The sequence below is a fragment of the Haliotis rufescens genome, unplaced genomic scaffold (genome assembly GCF_023055435.1).
Source record: "Haliotis rufescens isolate VD_foot unplaced genomic scaffold, xgHalRufe1.0.p SCAF_14, whole genome shotgun sequence".
Lineage (NCBI taxonomy): Eukaryota > Metazoa > Mollusca > Gastropoda > Lepetellida > Haliotidae > Haliotis > Haliotis rufescens.
In genome coordinates, this window is record NW_025963824.1 from 34,225,390 (window position 1) to 34,242,952 (window position 17,563).

The 17,563-nt window shown below is 44.5% G+C and overlaps 1 long non-coding RNA gene across 1 annotated transcript; it reads right to left on the reverse strand.

Annotated features, from left to right (window-relative positions):
• Nucleotides 1-2,492: 2,492 nt before the first annotated feature.
• On the reverse strand, nt 2,493-17,280 carry LOC124121960. Its single transcript, XR_006859118.2, has 2 exons — nt 16,941-17,280; nt 2,493-4,900 (listed from the first exon to the last, which is right to left on the reverse strand). It is a non-coding gene; the product is annotated as an uncharacterized LOC124121960 (long non-coding RNA).
• Between the last annotated feature and the right edge of the window lie 283 nt (nt 17,281-17,563).

Genomic DNA, 17,563 nt, shown 5'->3' on the forward strand with positions numbered 1-17,563 from the left:
TTCCACCTTTCAAACCCAGGAAAGAACAGCGGCTTCATGCCCCGCACGTGACAAGTTCTCCACTTATATGACCTGACACACTTCCTTAATGAATACCTACATGTACATCATGCCAGGATTTTGTCAAAACACGCTTGGAAATCTCTGCTCAACTTAGGGCAGACTACAAAAAGTCAAATGGCTGTAACACGTATGGAGTACTGTAAGGGACATTCTCGCGATCTCGACCTTTGGAAACGAGGTAAATATGCCCGCGAGATTTGGACAAAATTTTTCGTTCTCGCGATCTCGCATTCTCCTGTTTTTGGTAGATAGCACTTTTTGTCAAAAGTCGACAACGCGAGAATGCGACATTTGGACATAATGCAAAATCTCGCAATCTCGACTTGTCAAATTAGGCCACAAAAACACGAAATCGCGAGAACGGGAGAATGCGACATTTAATTTTCTCGCGACTTAATATCTGAACCAGAAATCAGGACCAGTGAGAATCTGGACACTAGCTGGAAACAGACATTATATCCAGCGGTATGCATGATGTGCACAACTGTGGGTGGCTGTGCCTCAAGATGCAGCGACAAAATGTGACCTCTGTGACGAGGAGGTCATAACTGAGTGAGTGAGTCAGTATGTTTTAACGCCGCTTTAAGCAATACTCCAGAAATGTCACGGCGGGGGACACCAAAAATGGGCTGCACTCATTGTACCCATTTTGGTATTCGAACCCGGGTCTTCGGCGTGACGAGCGAACGCTTTGACCACTAGGCTACCAGACTGCTCCTGGTGTATCAGGATCCCGTCAAGCATGTCCTGACATCGTGTCACTCTCTCAGGAACACTTACGACCAGTTCTGGGCAAAGCTATGACGTCATCCCCCTCAGGGCCGCGTTCCTCAAAGCGATCTTAGCGCTAAGATGATCGTAAGCCTATGTTGAAGTAGGGGACTTACGATCACCTTAGCGCTAAGATCGTTTTGAGGAACGGGGCCCTGGAGTTGTATTGCCCTCCCCACAGAGCAGATGTTGAAACTCGTGTGCAACATCTGACATGGACATTGAACTACCATTCCATGAGATGTGTGAGTACGGGTGTAGTTCTGAAATGCCAGCTGTGGTAAGAGAACTTACCATCATGAGATACCACGCATGAAACAAAGCAATCTTAGCGCTACGATTGTCGTAAGTCAATGTTAAAGTATGGGAGTTACGATCACCTCAGCTCTATGATCGCTTTGTGGAACAGGGCCCTGGGTTCCTTGGGCCACGTGACATGCAGACCTAACAGGTGCGTGTCCTTAAAGTGTGTCATGTTTCATGTTGATGTCTTCTCACCTGAGTTCACGGACACGTCTTACCTTAGTGTCCCTGTCTCACTGCTGTCCAAGTCTGTGCCAGTATTAATCATACAATCTCCCAAAGGAGCAAATAAAGAGGATAGTGTTTTTCCCACCATGAAATATGGCTCGTGCTTGCGACTTCACACGAAATTGACGTTTGTTGATCTGGTCCCAGTGGCAGGCCATGTGTATTCAACACCGAGTGAGTTCAATGCATGAGATTTGTTTGTTTGTTTGTTTGTTCAACGCCGCACTCAGCAATATGCCATGTATATGACGGCGGTCTCTAAATAACCGAATCTGGACCTGATAAACCGATGGTTGATATTGTGAGCAGTAACGCACGCCCTCGGGTCACGGCAACACGCAAACAACAAGGCCACTGAGCCAATCGATCCGTTCAGTCGCATCTCACTACAAGCAGGTTGAGTGAGTGAGTGAGTGAGTGAGTGAGGTCAGCTTGATGATCTTACACACATCTACAGAATTGATTATAATCGGGGCCTGAATTACCTCCCTTGGTCGTTTCAGGCCTAGGAACCTCTGATCTAGAAATCGCCCCGACTATTGGTGTGTGGGTGTGTGGGTGGGTTTGTAATCGAACAATATAAACTGTCGCTGAATATGCTGAGAAGAAATGAACAAAGTATGCTTCAGACAGATGGAAAAAGAAGAAGATTTTGACCAAAAAAAAGCATTGTGAGATGGCTTTAAGTTTTTTATACGTACGTTCATAGTTTAACTCAGCAAAATATCTAGTCTCCATTTTCTCACAAAATTCAAGATCACCCACTGACACACACCCCTCTCACCACCGGGTCCCACCCCAGCAACGTCTGTAACCTGCGCCATGCAAACCCACACACTCCAATCAAGTTTTCGGGGCGGTCGGGTAGCCTAGTGGTTAAAGCGTTCGCTCGTCACGCCGAAGACCCGGGTTCGATTCCCGACAAGGGTACATTTCTGGTGTCCCCCGCCGTGATATTGCTGGAATATTGCTAAAAGCGGCGTAAAACCATACTCACTCACTCAATCAAGTTTTCACAGTGATACGACTGGGATACGTTTAAAGCGGCGTCAAAATAGAACCCCTCAAGAGAGACAGTAAGAAGCTGGCACATATGCCGCTCTACGTCACAACACAAACACATGGAGTATAAAAAAATAATTTATTAAATACCCAAAAGGAGCATTTCCCTCAAAAATAGATCTTTTCATTCCGACGGTTTACGAGAGGTCTCGGAGATTACCGACTCCATATACCACGTGACTGTTTCATACTTTGATCTCGCGTTTTTGCAAAGTTTCTGCATAGGTGCATAATTATAAACTTCGTGGTATTTGAGTCTGGTAATCCGGCAGCATGCAGACACTTCGGTATGAAAGACATATTTTGTATATAATAGCAAGTCTATCATCCTCTTGTCACGTGGGTTAATCACAATGAAAATATATCTTTTAACAAAATATGAGATCGGAAAATGTTCAAACGCAAATGAAATACTCATGTTTGAGATTTTCACATTATTGAAATGAACCCCGACATACAATCCCAAATACATGCATATGACGTCACAAGAGTACCATAGTTGATGACGTCACATTAATACCATGGCTGATGACGTCAAGAGTTATCACAGTGCGATACAGCAGGCCGACACAGACAATCACACTCACTGACAACCAGTGCTTAGATACAGGGATCACGTGACCCTGTCTCGAGGACGCGATTCCAACAAAAATAATTATGTCCCACAATCAATCATGTCTTGTATTTTTCGCATCTCATCTGTCAATGTACCTGACACTGTCCTGTTTCTCTTCAGTGAGATCTGAAGATGGGAGTTATCTCCCCTGGTGTTCTAATACTCGAAAGAGTACCCGTCAGACCCGAACCCTGCCCTCTTCGGTTATCTCCCCTTTCCTTGTTCACCGTTCAGCTGTCACGTACTTCTACAGCTAGTGATAGTCCCAGTATATATAGTCCCCGATATTGCACAAGGACCAGTGAGGTGTCAGGTGTCTATACAATCTCCGATGTGATGTTTAAACGATGAATGGAGTGAGTGAGTGAGTGAGTGAGTGAGTCGGAAGGTTTGGACCAAACTTCAATTGTATCTTTTCAGACTGGGGACGTTTCTACGTCAGACATGTTTGAGATATGTTTCAGACTTGAATTCTGTTCTATTCCTGGAGTCGACCCGGTGTTCTGTGAGTTCAGGGCCGCTTTGAACAGTTTTCCGGTTATATCACTGCGTGTCAGCTCTATGCGGAAGGAAGGCCGGAAGTGGTAGGAAAGCACTGGTCGGTGATATGACAAGCCATGAAACAACCCCCCCCCCCCCCCAACACACACACACTCACACACTCCAGAAAATGCAATGGTCGGTACTACAGGGGTCTCCCCCTGCATCGTGTTAGACGTGTCCAAAGTATTGTTCAAAGTTTCACAAAGAATTCGTGCAAATAGTTTCTAACATATTCCAGCCATTGCGGATTACAGAGCGGATTACAGTGCAAATATTATCAAGTGGATACCACAGTATGAACAATGCCGCTTCAATCTATTAACACCAGAATGAGTCAAGGCACATGTTGTATTCATTGCTTCCATTGGTTGAACCAACGTCACGTGGCACAGTTGCTGTAATTTGATTGGATGACACACATCTCCTAACCTCTGTTGGTTCCATGACGTCGCATGTCACGTGAATGAGTTGAGTTGTATTTGCTGGGCACCGGATTCCTTGATGGCATCGCCAGGTCTGCCCGATCCGCAGTGTGCTTGTCATGTCGTCTACCGAGATGAGTATTATTTCCAGATTGTTTGTGCCTTGGTTTGACTATAGGTCCATGTTTTATATCAACCCGACCGTGTGTAATTTTCCTGCCGTTTCCGTTGACAGCCATTGTTGTATTGTTGCTGTGCCCATGACTGGTTCTATGTTTGCCCTTCTCTCTGGGACTCTTACGCATGGGGACACTGTGCAATTGCTTTCCTTTTCCAGCAGGCGCATGCGCAAGAGGGATTTTAACACCACGTTTTAAGCGTTCAGAGTCGTCACCGTTATTGCCCATTGCCACGCCCACATAGACATTGACACTGGGAGCGAGTTTCGGCTTCCTGAGCACTGCGAGGGACGAGACCACGACGAGAATTGAAACTGCCAAAACCAACAGGAGAAACAAGCTTCGGAGTGCCTGTATCTGCATACTTGATATATCGTCACCATGGCAACTCTCAGTTTCACCTTCGGCCATGTTGGTTATATCCATACCCTTTGTCCGCTTCCTCTCTGTAGTCGACTTCATTCGCCCTGACCCTCACGCGGCCATCTTCCTGTGTCGTGACGTGGATCAACAGAAAGGTCAACCAGTGACGCACAGATATTGCAAATTTCCTGTCCTGTACTCATCTGACATGGCGTCCGAGTGCGTGTTGCGTTCCCTTGTCACAGTAAGGAGTAGGTGGGTGCTGGAGCTTCTGTGTAGAGTCGACGACCAGGGCTGTCGTCAGTGTAGTTGCCGTGTCGTGGTCACCTTCCCCCCACGCCACATCAGTCCTGCAACACAGAATACACACGTCAGGTACACGACTACGATTGATATTTGTGTCTTGATTTACTCCCAGCTGAGAAATATTCCAGGTCTATGCTGGCGTCCTGTGAACCCAGTGAATGACATTGTGAGCAACGATATACACAAATAGGGTACGATTATCAACCATATCACTGAGCCTTGCCACCCGATCCAATAGCAATGCTCCTACAATCAGCTGAGGTTGTTGGGGACCAATTCTAACCTGGGTCCACTTGCACAAAGCGATCTTAGCGCTCCAATTATTGTAAATCCTTAAGATCGCCATCTTAGGCTTCGGCTACAATCGTCATCCACTTGCACAAAGCGATTGTAGGCTTAGATCATTGTAAGCTACAATCGAAATTTACAATTGGTCCGGACCAATCTTAAGTAGCTAAGATCGTTGTAGTCCCTGAATAAACTTGACAAAATGGCGTGCAAGGCTTGGTCTGTTTCACATAAATAATCTGCTTTACGTTCAAACATTGCCTCTTTTTTTTGTTAAACTTTATAATTCGAATCGACACTTTAACAACATGAAGAACGCACCACAGGTTTAACGTCAGAAATATCGTTAATTACCATAGTTAAACACGTAACTATCGAGTCGATAGCTAAAAGGAATACTCTCATCCGACTCAATACTGACAGAAATGTGAAACAACATACCTTTTCGCTGAACAAGGGAAGGATCAAAACCTAAGTCGTCCCGCAAGCGATTTGTAACGTCCGTGACCTTTTCGATAAATCAAGGGCAGCTAATCTTAGTTTATACTCTAGATGGGAGTGGTTTCCCTTTGTATCAGCCCGTAGAGTACAATCTACCTTACCCAGTGTATCAATGTTGTTGAATCGCTGGGCTTCCCCTATATTTCTTTTGGGTCACATTCGTGTCAGTTATTTTGTCTTTAGTTTATCATGAAATTAAACTACAAATAAATACAAGCTGAAGAGCAAATCATAAATGTTTAAATCTAAAATCAAATGGGACGGGGACGAGCGGTTAAATATCAGAGTTTAAAAGAAGAAAATACAAGTATTCATCAAACAAGCAAATATACATGATGAAACATTTGATTCCTTTGCAAAATATCCCATAAATAGCAAAAATAAAATTTACATTATTAAAAAATTTAAAAAAAAAATTAATACCTAGGGAATATATGTAAACAATTGCTTTCTCGAAACATTATTCATTATTCTTATTTCCCGCCTATGCGTTTTTGAAAGTTCCCGTCTTTCTGTGTTTTGAAATGGTAGTCATAACATCCTTTGTTGTAGCAACGAAACGAAAACATGAAGGATATATTTAGGATTTTACGAAAAACTCCCCAAATAGATGACGATCATACATTTACACGTTATGGTTTTAGGAAATATCATTATTATTTATTTTAATTTTCATAATAATTGTGTTACTAAATAATGTATATATTCGTATTTCAATACTTTGAATAAAAACATGAGTAGGTATTTCTCTTGTTGAAACAAGTCCTAAATCACGACATTATTAATCCCGACAAGAATATATGCCTTCATTCTAGTAATCGTTTCCTTCAAATAATGGAGGGAGGTACGTGTTGCGTGTCGTTACCGGATCCACTTATTGTACGCGCAGCAAACTATGCTTGTTTGCAGACAACTGTAGACAGGAGTCGAGTTTAACATATTCGTACCTCCACAGTTGAAGATTTCAATCTTAGCTAAGATCGCGATCTTAACTCCAAGCCGTCTTACAATCGCGCTAAGATCGGTTTGTGCAAGTGGACAACTGTATTGTGATTGTAAAGTTGATTATGGCTGCCTTAGATCGATTGTAACTAAGATTGTTCTGTGCAAGAGGGCCCTGGACAACTCAGGGTCAACGAAGCTCAGGAACTCGTCACAGACTGCCCCAGTATCACGTGTCTCGCCTTACACATGAACGTCGGATTTTGATTGACCGAGGCCCATTCCATTATTTTCCATATGTCCTGCTAACATGTAGGGTACATTTCTAACGTTAACCTCTGGAATTGCCATTACATTTGCAAAATACCAAATTCTATTTTGTATCTCGAATTAATCGTGCAAGCCGCCATTTTCCGGATCTTTACGATATTTTCCGATTGAAATATATATCTTGAGGGAATAATTCTATGTTTATTGCGATAAATGTGAAAAATGAACGAAATGGACAAATGCCTAACTGTGGTATTCTTACCGATTCGGACAGGAGCATGCATACACGACAGATATATGCAAATACCTGCAATACAGTCCAGTGTTCGGTTAGATACATGTGTTCTCTACCGGTCCCCGGCCGGGTGACATGAGTCGATGTACCGTCCATGTTAGTTTATCACTAACACAGAGGGTACATCAACCCCTTTGGGGCCTGGGCACAGTTTACAAGAATTGCTCACTGCATATCTACAGCTTGTGACATCAGCTGTTTCAGCTGTATCGATACGTTCTCTGACGTTATGTCTGCCCCATGGGAGACTGTGTTAGAGAAGAGTGAGTGAGTGAGTGAGTGAGTGAGGCTTTACGCCGCTTTTAGCAATATTCCAGCAATATCACGGCGGGGGACACCACAAATGGGCTTCACATATTGTACCCATGTCGGGAATCGAACCCGGGTCTTCGGCGTGACGAGCGAACGCTTTAACCACTAGGTTACCCGACCGCCCCGTTAGAGAAGATCCCCTGCAGTGTGTGCTGCTCGTAAGAGGCTCGGCGACTTTGTACATTGAGTGTCATTGTACCTCCAACAACCTGGATAGGTGTTCATAATATCAGTCACTGGATTATCTGGTTTCATCGACAAACTTTTGTCATATAGCCGGAATATTGCCGTATGCGGCGTAAAACAACAACAAAAACCTGCTGGCGTTAGGTCACTGAAATTAAAGGATATTATAATCATGTCCTAGTAAATTATAATAATCACAACAACAAAAACTATTGATTAAAAACACATCAATCGCCATTACGCAACAACGTGTGTGTACATCTGTACTGAACAAACACTCAAGCATTATGGGTATTTTGAGGGATTATTTATGAAATCTTCTTCACTACAAAAACATATTCCCCAATATATCCCTAATCCATAATTTTTATTGTCCGGTATATATAACACGCCTTATGAACATATTCCCTGCAGACCCATACTTGCCGTAAAATGCGGCTATGAGTGTCGTAAGAGGCTACTAACGGGATCGGGTGATCAGGCTCGCTGACTTGGTTGATGCATGTCATCGTATCCCAATTGCGTGGATCGATGCTGATGTTCTTAATCACTGGATTGTCTGGTCCACACTCGATTACTTACAGACCGCCGTCATATAGCTGGAATATTGCTGAGTGCGGCGTTAAACAACAAACAAACAAACATACATTCCCTGCAGTTGACACTATGGCTGCTGAACAAGGAAACACGCTTAATGCCTTCCGTCGACCTCAGGCATAGTCAGAGATGTCGCCGCACCTGGAGGCTGCAGAGTACTGGCGCACACAGTTGCTGAGAAGACGACCATGGTGACAAGAAAGACAACATGGATGTCGGGCATGTGAGGTGTGGCATTAAGCAAGTCTATCATGATGTCAAGCATGTGAGGTGTGGCATTAAGCAAGTCTATCATGACGTCAAGCATGTGTGTTGTGGCATTAAGCAAGTCTATCATGATGTCAGGCATGTGTGTTGTGGCATTAAGCAAGTCTATCATGATGTCAGGCATGTGTGTTGTGGCATTAAGCAAGTCTATTATGACGTCAAGCATGTGAGTTGTGGCATTAAGCAAGTCTATCATGACGTCAAGCATGTGTGTTGTGGCATTAAGCAAGTCTATCATGATGTCAGGCATGTGTGTTGTGGCATTAAGCAATTCTATCATGATGTCAGGCATGTGTGTTGTAGCATTAAGCAAGTCTATCATGACGTCAGGCATGTGTGTTGTGGCATTAAGCAAGTCTATCATGATGTCAGGCATGTGTGTTGTGGCATTAAGCAAGTCTATCACGACGTCAGGCATGTGAGGTGTGGCATTAAGCAAGTCTATCATGATGTCAAGCATGTGAGGTGTGGCATTAAGCAAGTTATCATGACGTCAAGCATGTGAGGTGTGGCATTAAGCAATTCTATCATGACGTCAAGCATGTGTGTTGTGGCATTAAGCAAGTCTATCAAGACGTCAAGCATGTGTGTTGTGGCATTAAGCAAGTCTATCATGATGTCAAGCATGTGAGTTGTGGCATTCAGCAACTCTATCATGATGTCAAGCATGTGAGGTGTGGCATTAAGCAAGTCTATCATGACGTCAAGCATGTGTGTTGTGGCATTAAGCAAGTCTATCAAGACGTCAAGCATGTGTGTTGTGGCATTAAGCAAGTCTATCATGATGTCAAGCATGTGAGTTGTGGCTTTAAGCAAGTGTATCATGACGTCAGGCATGTGAGTTGTTGCATTAAGCAAGTCTATCATGATGTCAAGCATGTGAGTTGTGGCATTAAGCAAGTCTATCATGATGTCAAGCATGTGTGTTGTGGCATTAAGCAAGTCTATCACGACGTCAAGCATGTGAGTTGTGTCATGAAGCAAGTGTATCATGACGTCAGGCATGTGTGTTGTTGCATTAAGCAAGTCTACCATGACGTCAGGCATGTGTGTTGTTGCATTAAGCAAGTCTATTATGACGTCAAGCATGTGAATTGTGGCATTAAGCAAGTGTATCACGACGTCAGGCATGTGAGTTGTGGCATTAAGCAAGTGTATCACGACGTCAAGCATGTGAGTTGTGGCATTAAGCAAGTCTATCATGATGTCAAGCATGTGAGTTGTGGCATTAAGCAAGTCTATCATGACGTCAGGCATGTGTGTTGTGGCATTAAGCAAGTCTATCATGACGTCAAGCATGTGAGTTGTGGCATTAAGCAAGTCTATCATGACGTCAGGCATGTGTGTTGTTGCATTAAGCAAGTCTATCATGACGTCAAGCATGTGAATTGTGGCATTAAGCAAGTGTATCACGACGTCAGGCATGTGTGTTGTGGCATTAAGCAAGTGTATTTGTCAAGCATGTCAGTTGTAGCATTAAGCAAGTGTATCATGAAGTCAAGCATGTGAGTTGTGGCATTAAGCAAGTGTATCATGAAGTCAAGCATGTGAGTTGTAGCATTAAGCAAGTGTATCATGAAGTCAAGCATGTGAGTTGTAGCATTCAGCAAGTGTATCATGACGTCAAGCATGTGAGGTGTGGCATTAAGCAAGTGTATCATGACGTCAGGCATGTGTGTTGTGGCATTAAGCAAGTCTATCATGACGTCAGGCATGTGAGTTGTGGCATTCAGCAAGTCTATCACGACGTCAGGCATGTCAGTTGTAGCATTAAGCAAGTCTATCATGACGTCAGGCATGTGAGTAGTGGCATTAAGCAAGTGTATCATGACGTCAAGCATGTGAGTTGTAGCATCAGGCAAGTCTATCATGATGTCAGGCATGTGAGTTGTAGCATTAAGCAAGTCTATCACGACGTCAAGCATGTGAGTTGTAGCATTAAGCAAGTCTATCATGACGTCAGGCATGTGAGTTGTGGCATTAAGCAAGTCTATCACGACGTCAAGCATGTGAGTTGTAGCATCAGGCAAGTCTATCATGATGTCAGGCATGTGAGTTGTAGCATCAGGCAAGTCTATCATGATGTCAGGCATGTGAGTTGTAGCATCAGGCAAGTCTATCATGATGTCAGGCATGTGTGTTGTGGCATTAAGCAAGTCTATCAAGACGTCAAGCATGTGAGGTGTGGCATTAAGCAAGTGTATCATGATGTCAAGCATGTGAGTAACGTTGTTTTGCAAAGCATACTTACCCTCAGACCAGCTGCAAACTGAAAGGCCTATTTTCCGTTGTAAAATGCATCATATGTGGTGTGGGATATCGAGCGCTGGCGCATCACAAGCTTATTGAACCAGACTGAATCTACGCTACTCAGTATGTGGTATACATTCCTCGCGTCTTATCAACGCGAGTGAGTGAGTGAGTGAGTGAGTGAGTGAGTGAGTGGGTGGGTGGGTGGGTGGGTGAGTGAGTGAGTGAGTGAGTGAGTGAGTCAGTGAGTGAGTGAGTCAGTGGGTGTGTGGGTGGGTTGGTGGGTTGGTGAGTGAGTGAGTGAGTGAGTGAGTGAGTGAGTGAGTGAGTGAGTGAGTGAGTGGGTGGGTGGGTGAGTGAGTGAGTGAGTGAGTGAGTGAGTGAGTGGGTGGGTGGGTGGGTTGGTGGGTGGGTGTTAGAGTGAGTGAGTGAGTGAGTGAGTGAGTGATATCAGTGTTCGGTATAGATCAGCTGAAACCCGGAGACCCCTGAGTTCTACAGTGGAGTACAGATCGCTCCGTGAAGCAGCAACAGCTAGTGTGTGTACTGCCGACCCGTCCCCACCATCTGGGACACCTACGTCGATAACAACACCATCGACCGCCGCATACAGCCGTCTCGGCGTAGTCCGACAATAAGCGGCTTATTACATTATTGATACACATGGATATTACATTCAGCCTTTCATCGTGATCAATGTCGTTCTAAATACACTTCGTTCAGGATCACTCAAATGAGCCATCAAATGCCCAGCTGTTTAAAGGGGGCGCGCGTTATACACGCCAAAATGAGTTTTGATGTCTGTTTCCCCAACGCCAAGACATCGGTACGCCAATTAATCATGTAATTACACTGTCTGGTAACGAAAGATGTTCACTGAATATCTGGACTTATGTTTGTCACCTATTTTAATATTTTACTCAAACTTTGATTCAATATTAGTTTCCGGCTTAGTTTACGAGAAAAAAAACACACGGTACAACAATGCCTAGTAGAACTCTGTATACAACTTATACAGCATATCGCGATGCATAGTAGAACTGGAATACAATTTAAACAGCATACCGTGATGCCCAGTAGAACTGGAATACAATATATACAGCATATCGCGATGCATAGTAGAACTGGAATACAATTTAAACAGCATACCGTGATGCCCAGTAGAACTGGAATACAATTTTTACAGCATATCGCGATGCATAGTAGAACTGGAATACAACTTATACAGCATACCGTGATGCCCAGTAGAACTGGAATACAACTTATACAGCATATCGCAATGCATAGTAGAACTGGAATACAATTTAAACAGCATACCGTGATGCCTAGTAGAACTGGAATACCACTTATACAGCATATCGCAATGCATAGTAGAACTGGAATACAATTTAAACAGCATACCGTGATGCCTAGTAGAACTGGAATACAATTTATACAGCATATCGTGATGCCTAGTAGAACTGGAATACAATTTATACAGCATATCGTGATGCCCAGTAGAACTGGAATACAATTTAAACAGCATACCGTGATGCCTAGTAGAACTGGAATACAATTTATACAGCATATCGTGATGCCCAGTAGAACTGGAATACAATTTAAACAGTATACCGTGATGCCCAGTAGAACTGGAATACAATTCATACAGCATACCGTGATGCCCAGTAGAACTGGGAATACAATTTAAACAGTATACAATGATGCCCAGTAGAACTGAGAATACAAATTAAACAGAATACTGCGTTGCCTAGTAGAACTGGGAATACAATTTAAACAGTATACCGCGATGCCCAGTAGAACTGAGAATACAAATTAAACAGTATACCGTGATGCCTAGTAGAACTGAGAATACAAATTAAACAGTATACCGTGATGCCCAGTAGAACTGGAATACAATTCATACAGTATACCTTGATGCCCAGGAGAACTGGGAATACAATTTAAACAGCATATCGCGATGTCCAGTCGTGATACCCAGTCGGGTATATTCGTCACACAACACCTCGCTACCCCTAAGTCTAGACAATACAACAGTCGGGTGTATTCGTCACTCAACACCCAGCTACCCCTAAATCAAGACAATACAACAGTCGGGTGTATTCGTCACACAACACCTAGCTACCTCCAACTCTAGACAATACAACAGTCGGGTGTATTCGTCAGCCAACACCTCGCTACCCCTAAATCTAGACAATACAAGTCGGGTATATTCGTCACACAACACCTAGCTACCCTTAAATCTAGACAATACAATAGTCGGGTGTATTCGTCACACAACATCTAGCTACCTCCAACTCTAGACAATACAACAGTCGGGTGTATTCGTCACACAACTCTTCGCTATCCTCAAATCTAGACAATACAACAGTCGGTTATATTCGTCACACAACTCCTCGCTACCCCTAAATCTAGACAATACAACAGTCGAGTGTATTCGTCAGCCAACATCTAGCTACCTCCAACTCTAGACAATACAACAGTCGGGTGTATTCGTCACTCAACACCCAGCTACCCCTAAATCAAGACAATACAACAGTCGGGTGTATTCGTCACACAACACCTAGCTACCTCCAACTCTAGACAATACAACAGTCGGGTGTATTCGTCAGCCAACACCTCGCTACCCCTAAATCTAGACAATACAAGTCGGGTATATTCGTCACACAACACCTAGCTACCCCTAAATCTAGACAATACAATAGTCGGGTGTATTCGTCACACAACATCTAGCTACCTCCAACTCTAGACAATACAACAGTCGGGTGTATTCGTCACACAACATCTAGCTACCCCTAAATCTAGACAATACAACAGTCGGGTGTATTCGTCACACAACTCTTCGCTATCCCCAAATCTAGACAATACAACAGTCGGTTGTATTCGTCACACAACTCCTCGCTACCCCTAAATCTAGACAATACAACAGTCGAGTGTATTCGTCAGCCAACATCTAGCTACCTCCGAATCTAGACAATACAACAGTCGGGTGTATTCGTCACGAAACTCCTCGCTACCCCTAAATCTAGACAATACAACAGTCGGGTGTATTCGTCACACAACACCTAGCTACCTCGAACTTTAGACAATACAACAGTCGGGTGTATTCGTCACGAAACTCCTCGCTACCCCTAAGTCTAGACAATACAACAGTCGGGTGTATTCGTCACACAACACCTCGGTACCCCTAAATCTAGACAATACAACAGTCGGGTGTATTCGTCACACAACACCTAGCTACCCCTAAATCTAGACAATACAACAGTCGGGTGTATTCGTCACACAACACCTAGCTACCTCCAACTCTAGACAATACGACAGTCGGTTGTACTCGTCACACAACACCTCGCTACCCCTAAATCTAGACAATACAACAGTCAAGTGTATTCGCCACACAACACCTATCTACCCCTAATTCTAGATAATACAACAGTCAGGTATATTCGTCAGACAACACCTAGCTACCCCCAAATCTCGACAATACAACAGTAGGTATACTCGTCAGATATCACTAACATTGAATAATTAATGACAGGTGGGATTTGCGGGGTGTCTGTTGCCATAGCAACATCTAATACGAGGCAACGGAACTACGGGTGAAATGTTGATTAAGAAACTGACCTACAAGTATTCGGGGCTTGGATTTTGTGTTGGAGACACGAAATATAGAGTCACGGCCAAACCGTGATCGGCGAATTGCAGCATCACGTACAGAGCCAACCACTGGACAGCGAAGGACGACGGACACCATGTCATGACGCCACACAATCAGGGGGCCCTCCAAACTTCCGTCAGGTCATTCATGAATAAAGCTGATGTTGAGATTTGAAGATGCTGAGATCTCTGCACGACATCACTGGAGCGTTGACTAGAGGCCCTACATTCCAGTGTGCATTAATAACGCTCATTAACCCTTCATACTCGGTGCGCGCCGTATCAGACCAGGACAAGCAAACATTCACCCTTTTGAGTCTGACGTCTAATTGGAACACTATAGTCCTCGCCACTTGAAATAGAATCGTGAGGATTAAGTAACGAAGACAGCTGCCTGTGTGTTAATACTTATAAAGTGAAAACAAACCATTCCGCTGATGAGAGATCTTAATTACAATAATGACAAAATTTTGCAAACTGCGCTTTTCAAGACTTTAGGGACACCCCCTGTATAGTTACGGCGGGGAAAGCTGGGAGGGAGAGGGGAGGAGGCGGGGTGGCATTCGGCTGTGAATTGTAAATTGTATTTCCTCTAATAAACAACAAGGAGAGATTTTAGAGATCAAGCGGAAGTGTAAATTTAGATGACACTTCGATAAAACAAAGGCTTTTTATTTTAAATAATTATTCGGTAATTATGTTCCGCTTTAGTGCATCGGATTTTGACAGACGTCAAATCTCTTCAGTAGTCACCAGACCTATGACATGCCGCCGATATTTATGTAAGCATGGCCTACAATCCACACCAGGCCTATGACATACGCCCGACCTTTATGTAAGCAGGGCCTACAATCCACACCAGGCCTATGACATACGCCCGACCTTTATGTAAGCAGGGCCGACAATCCACACCAGGCCTGTGACGTACGCCCGACCTTTATGTAAGCAGGGCCTACAATCCACACCAGGCCCATGATATACGCCCGACCATTATGTAAGCAGGGCCTACAATCCACACCAGGCCCATGACATACGCCCGACCTTTATGTAAGCAAGGCCTACAATCCACACCAGGCCTGTGACGTATGCCCGACCTTTATGTAAGCAGGGCCTACAATCCACGCCAGGCCTGTGACGTACGCCCGACCTTTATGTAAGCAGGCAAAATAGCGATATAGTACATGAAGAACAAAACGTACGCTCATCTTTTTGTGTTAGTAATTTTTAATTCTTAGTTTATTTTTGTTTGCCCAGTTTCAAATATATTCAGAATATTAAGAAAAACAAGGAAGATATTCTGTGACATATGGCGACTGCCGGTATACAGGACATGAGGTGTGTATAGTGGCAGCTGAACATCTCGCTCCCGACCCCCCAGACAGCAGATCAATATACGTACATCCTCCCCCCCCCCCCCCCCCCTCTCTCTCTCTTCCTCCACCCCCACCCCCCCAGACAGCAGATCAATATACGTACATCCTCCCACCCCCCCCCCCCTCTCTCTCACTCTCTTCCTCCACCCCCACCCCCAGACAGCAGATCAATATACGTACATCCTCCCATCCCCTCTCTCTCTCTCTCACTCTCTTCATCCACCCCAACCCCCCAGACAGCAGATCAATATACGTATATCCTCCCATCCCCTCTCTCTCTCACTCTCTACCTCCCTCGCTCTTCCCCCTTCTCCCCCCCCCCCCCCCCCACACACACACACCCCATACGTACATCCTCCCATCCCCTCTCTCTCTCTAGTTTCCTCCACCCCCACCCCCCAGACAGCAGATCAATATACGTACATCCTCCCATCCCCCCTCTCTCTCTCTCTCACTCTCTTCCTCCACCCCCACCCCCAGACAGCAGATCAATATACGTACATCCTCCCATCCCCTCTCTCTCTCTCTCACTCTCTTCCTCCACCCCCACCCCCCAGACAGCAGATCAATATACGTATATCCTCCCATCCCCTCTCTCTCTCACTCTCTACCTCCCTCGCTCTTCCCCCTTCTCTCCCTTCACCCCCCCCCCCCCCCCCCCCCACACACACACACCCAGACAGCAGATCAATATACGTACATCCTCCCACCCCCTCTCTCTCTCACTCTCTTCCTCCTCGCTCATCCCCCCCCCCCCCCACACACACACACACACCACCACCACACACACCCCAGACAGCAGATCAACATACCTAATATATAAAAGTATATCGATAATATAATTGTTATACCCTATTCTTATTCCTAACAACGTGTGATACATATTATCATAACTCCCCGTACATCGCTAAACACATACCTCGTATTCCCCTCCTGAACAACGTGTGATATATATGTTCATAACGCCACTTGTTCAGGAATATGCACATCCATGTCAAGTCATAGTCTCAGTATTTACATGTTGTATTTCAGCTACCTGTTGACGTCAGAGTGTGTCTGTTCACTAGACCATGAATACATTATCGTAACCTAGATTCAACACGTTAACCCGGCGCTTACATTTCATCACAAACAAAGACTTTCGATACTTACCTGGGACCATACGTCCTGTATCCGATACAGCAAAAGTCCTAACCCCACACGTCCATTTGAATGTATCAGCGTTATCGGGGTGGATTGTCCGGGTGTGACACAGCTTCTTCCTGCATGGTGATATGTACCCCGCGAACCAGGCCAGCGGGTGCTGTGTGAAACATGAATGCACCCGTTTACGACTCGAGACGGTGGGCAGTGCAAGGAGTCTAGTCTAATCTAGCAGTGTGTGGAGCTGTGGTTGCTAGGCTACACGAACTGTCATGGCGGAGGTTCTTGAGAACACATTCATGCTCAATAACTGGTTTTTGAGGTCAATATGATTTATGTGCAATTGTGTTTGTTGTTCCGCCATGAGATAACGCTCTGAAGGTCGGGTCACACATTTCGCAATGAGTCAAAAGTAACGCGTGCATCCACATAAACGCGACTAGTGACACATGTACAGAGCCTATCAATAAACCACGTGGCATGATATCTCGTCATTAGGTGTATGTGTTACAGGAAATATGTATAATCAGGGAATATGTGTTACAGGAAATATTTATAATCAGGGAATATGTGTATTCCCTGAAATTTTCAGGGAATATATTTAATGTCTGATTCACTCAGGGAATATACAT